A 5515-nucleotide genomic window follows, 5' to 3' on the forward strand; every position below is an offset into this window, starting at 1 on the left:
GCACTAACAAAAAATGGTATGCTATTAAATGCTATTAATCCAGTACGATATGCTATCTCTTCTTCTTTATAATCTTACACTAAAATCTGAATCCTGGGCGGCATGTATATTTGTATTAGACAATGGGGGCTTCCTCCAAATAAGCATGTAAAGATAATAAGAACAACACACATATGTCGATGGAGGCAAAAGGAAGCAGACCACATATACAAGTTTTAATGGATATCTAATCTATTAGAGACCATGCCTAGTTGAAAAAAAGCAACAAGCAAGCACAAGATGCACCAGGTTATCTTTTAAACCACTGCGGGTGCCATTGACATGCACAAGATTACATTACAAAGGTGTATAGACTTTCATATAGGCATCAACGTTGATGCCAAGAATTGTACAGAACGACGCATTGGGAAACACAACAAATCTTGCATCCACTCTCAATAATGTTGTAGCCAGGGAGTTAACCATAGCAAGATTAAGACAAAGGAATGGCCATATTAATGAAAGACGGGTTTTAAATGATATTAAGCCACAAGACTTTGCCTCCTTGGACTGTATATGTAAAATGGATCTGCAGTAATTCACTGTAATAGATGAGAAAATTCGAGAGGATAAAAAAAAAGCTCTAAAGTTATTGAAATGGAGCTCGAAGCCTAACCATCAACAAATTGCATGCAAATTTTACAAAGCCTATATCGTAACTCATAACAAAGCATCTCACTGTTTCTTATAAATCAGATACAATGATTATGAATCATGAACATATTCACCCTCAAGCAAGAACATATTTTCCGAAAAACAAAGAATGCAGCAAAAGGGGCTATGGACGCCATGCCGAGCGATCGCAGTAGACATGGATCGCGCCACCACAATGCCCTTGACACCTAGGATTTTAGCACCTGGGAATATATAAAGAAAATCAGAGCAAAGGTGAATCTATTCTGAACTCAAGGACACCAAAGTGTGACAAAATAAAGGGGAAGCAACAATTCTCCTCAAGAAATGGTGCTGATAGGTAGAACATATTCCTTTTCATGTACTGTGGTGGAAGAGTTGCAGAAGAAATCAGGCTCACCTATCTTGGAAGGGTCTGACTGCTCTAGGGACATCAATCCACAATATCCCCAACCACTCAGAACCAAAACAATATGCCCTATCTTCAGTTTCAGACTTCCAGTCAACAGAAACTGTATGGGCCTAAATTAATCTTCAGCAAACATGGGAAATAATAAATAAGAAAAATGACTGTCCCTGGAAATGCAATACATGTTGCAAAACAATCAAGATCGTCTGAAAAATACACATCTTACCCTGCTGCTTGCACTCCTTGACGACCTGCTCATTCTCCCCGTCGTTGGCCGCCTCCCCTCCCCTGCAGCCACACCCCATTGCGAAGGAGTGCCGCTGCTTTCACTCCTCGATGGCATGCTTCTACGCCCTATTGTTATCCGCCTCTCACTCCCTGCAGCTCCACCCCAAACAACACAAGGTCCCAATTCATATTCAGATCTATTTGAAAAGTTTTGGTCCCAAATATCGTTTTCACTTTTAGTACCAACAAAAATATAGATTTGTTCTGCATATAATTTACATGACATGACAATGCCATCAACATATCCATCCATTACAACATGAACATTTATATTTGTTCTGCGGAAAACAACTGGATATATAAGGGAATGAACTAAACCGAAATAAAAGAAAATATGGCAATCTCTTTGCATAATCTGGAATGCAAAAAAGCATAGCTGCCAACTCAAGCTCTAAATTAACCCAGACCTTTGCTACTTCTAGTAATTGTAACTATAACTGATAAAAATTATCATCTGAAAAAGTCAAACAAAATTGTTCTCAATTCTCAACTGAATGCCTGTATCCATAAAACTGAAATGCTTCACAAAGTACGAAAATGCACTGAAACGTGATAATGCTTTCTAGTACTCACTGCCTAGAACTCAGGTGATCTAAATAAATAAATATCAAAAACTTATATATTAGGTAAAGCAGATGAAGCTAGAATTGGGCGATCATCTTACTTTTTTTGTAGGATATCCGAACATATCTTTGAAGCATAATCTCTGAACATAAACTTTGGACAAACCAAAGCAAGCATTGGAATGAAATATGATCTAAGCAGTTGAAAAAGAACGGAGGGAGTATCTAATAACATAGAGATGCTATTAATCAATATAACTAAAATGAGCAAGCTATTTTCGCAGAGATTGGTTTTTTAGCACGTGAACTAACCGTAGCACGTGAGCTCCCTTCGGGACACTGAACAAAGCAAAACCACAACAACTCTTAATCTCCCAAGAGCAGGAGCCTAACATACTTTCATAAAAGTGTAGTCCAGATTATACAGTCACAAATAAACGCTTTGGTTTTCAACTAGCACAATTATTATTTTTCCCCTACCGCAAGCCTCTGCCCGCAGCTTTAAACTGAACCAGCAAGTTAACATGTGATTTATTTACAAAGTAATGATATAACAGCCTATACTTTCAGAATGTACAGTTTCGATCATGCAGTTAGAAATATAATAATACAGTAGTAACTTTACATGACTTGTTGCTCAATAATCTTTAAAAAATGAAAAATCAATAATACAGCTAATTAATAATTTAGCACGGCATTTATGAGTTCCTCCATAGCCTCATTTGTCCTGAAAATTACACAAAGAAAAACCATTCTTTTCTAATCTGAAGCACCCTTTCATAGTCAGGCTGACCAATCTTTACAGAGCGACATACACAACTAAAAACAGGAAGGCAGAGGGGATTTTTTAGGTGGGTTACAATCTTGAAACAGGTAGTTCACCTTCCATGAATAAATGCGAACAAGCCCTATAAGGAAATGCCCTGATAACTTCAGAGCAATTCAAACCTGAGGGGACATTATGCAATCTGAAAAAAGCACAAGGTAAAAAACTTACAGAAGAAATGAAAATGATAGTGCAAAACCAAATTTAAACACTAAGTCCTGAATGTAGGATTGCAAGGTGGCCATGAACGCCACCTGTCCACCACCTTTTTCTTTTAAAAGGCATTTGCTGCCTACTAATAAACAACAAGTAGAAGAAAAAAAAAGCGTGTTGCCCAGAAAATATGCTATTATCAATATGTAACCGACCCTATCTGCTTTGTCTATGGTTTGACTCCGGTGACTCATGGCCGACTCTGCCCTCTAGCCGCCACCATACCCCATTGATTTTTCACCGGACTGTTGACCTGATACGGTACGGCTGTCAAATCCAAAGAGTTTGTAGAAGACTTTGATGCATTGTTTCTACCAAAACATGTACGCAAGGCATAAAGTGATCTGGTGCCTTTTCTAGGACATACTGTATTGTAAATTTGTAAGAGAATGTGGTATAAACACAAACTGAAAGCTCTGTTAAATATACTTAATTTAGAAGTGACCATATTAACAGAGAGCATGGTCTACTATAAAGATTGCCATGAGATCAGGCTAGTCTACTTATCAAGGATCCACATTATACATATAAACATATCTTATCATAACATGCTAATATAATGTATCTTCTATAAGGCACATAAAAGAAACCACACATATATCTTTTCCTGAACCACATTCTACTGTCAAAATCCCCAAATCAGCAAGATAAATAACATGCTAATATAATGTATCTTCTATAAGGCACATAAAATAAACCACAAATATATCTTTTCCTAAACCACATTCTACTGTCAAAATCCTAAACCAGCAAGAAACAAATGAGTACCCTATTTTCATTGACGTACAAACATGCCTTCACCCTGTGAGACCAGAATAGCCTCTAAAGGCCGAGACATTGGAGTTGAAATATAAGGATAATTAGATTTAATGCACGTAGAACTCCAGCCACATTAAGTTTTCCATTGCCTAACCGAAGTTACATGAACAAATGTAAGGAGCTGATAAAGTTATCAAGATCAGTGCTTCATTCGATCAAGAAAAGAGATGAAATATGCCTGACTACATAGTTATATAAATGTGGACATATTAAACACTCCTTTTGTGAATATCTTAAAATATCAGACTACATCATAATATATAGAATCACTACCTGCAAATAAAAACCTCAGATCTGTACACGCCATGTTTTAAAAAACATATATTATCTAATTCCAATGTGCATGGTGGAGAAAGTAATAGGAAAGTAGAGACGGTCAGAGGCACCTCCGCAAGACCTTTGAGCCAAATTCTTCTTCTATTTGGCCTTCTTCTTTCTTCTTGAGGAAGTCCTCAACCACTCAGAGGGAGAGGGAGGAGGCTCCTTGCTCCTGTTGCTCTGGTCGTCACACAAACTCGGCCTTCCACTCCTCATGGCGCACCTGCTGGCTGCTGCCGAAGCCCTCACCCATGAGAAAAAGGGGAGGGGGGAGAAAGAAGATGCAAAGGCAAGCCATGAGCCAACTCGAGCTCCTTGCTCCTACATCTCCGTCAACGACCCCATCTGCATCCGCCGCTCCACCAAATCCTGTTGCGTAGGCCTGCAGGCGCCAGATTCACCATAACCTTCTGCCTCGCCCCGACCCGGAAGGTTCGTGCGACAGTGGAAGGGAGGATGGGGGAGGAGCGAGGGGACCATCGGTTGTGGTGACGAGGAGGAGGAAGAGGGAGGAATGCGGCGGCTACGATGATGAGGAGGAAGCAAGGAGGGGGCTATGCGGGAGGGGGCGCGAGAGGATGGAGGACCGAAGGAGGGCAGCTGCAGGCTTGCGGTGGCTGCGGGATTTGGTGCAAAGGGGACGAATGGGTACAGTGCGTGAGTCGCGAGTGAGTCGCACAAGGATTGGACGCACGAAAGACCTCACGCGCGGGGCGTTGTCTCTTGCACGTCGCGCGGTTCCCGCGCTGGCGTCAGCCACGGGACAGGCGACTGCTCATACACGACCACGCGCACCCAGCGCATTGGTTGACTTTCACCACGGTTTGAAAAAATCCACAAGCAACGAGATAAATCACACGAGCAAAAGGGCCACAAGTCAGCCAAATGTGAAAGCAAATGAGAAGTAACACTTTTTACCACGTGGTCTATCGATCCGACGTCCAGCAGCAGAAGTCAAAGCTCATCTGACGGCCACGAATGCGCCAATTCGGGGGAGCTCCGTGGAGGAGGGTCGGTTAGCATCATTATATGTTTAAATAGATACGACGGAGACGTATCGGGAGACAACCCGGAAGTTTTAGAGAGTCATTTATTTCTGTTGTGTGCTTTCATATAGTCTAAAAATGAAAAAAAATAAAGAGGGGTATCCAAAACTTTTCAAAAAGGAAAGTGAAAGTGAGAGAGACAAGCATTGTTGAAGTGGGAGAGCTCCTTGAACTTTTTCATGCTCATGGAAACTTTGTGAATCTTAATTACAGAAACGTTTCATCAAAAATAATTATCCCCTTGTACAATTCCATTGTATTATAAAAATAATGTGCCAAGGTTTTGCCTTTAGGATGTTTACAATGCTTGTTGTTTGTGCGGTGCAGGACAGAAACTTTGGCTGTAGTGCACGATTTTACA

The 5515-nt window shown here is 40.6% G+C and overlaps 1 long non-coding RNA gene across 1 annotated transcript; it reads right to left on the bottom strand.

The window, feature by feature from the left end:
- Positions 1-292: 292 nt before the first annotated feature.
- On the bottom strand, positions 293-4771 carry LOC123092856 (uncharacterized). The gene is made up of 3 exons (XR_006444898.1): positions 1308-4771; positions 1073-1204; positions 293-896 (listed from the first exon to the last, which is right to left on the bottom strand). It is a non-coding gene; the product is annotated as an uncharacterized lncRNA (long non-coding RNA).
- Between the last annotated feature and the right edge of the window lie 744 nt (positions 4772-5515).

Source organism: Triticum aestivum, chromosome 4B (genome assembly GCF_018294505.1).
Source record: "Triticum aestivum cultivar Chinese Spring chromosome 4B, IWGSC CS RefSeq v2.1, whole genome shotgun sequence".
NCBI lineage: Eukaryota > Viridiplantae > Streptophyta > Magnoliopsida > Poales > Poaceae > Triticum > Triticum aestivum.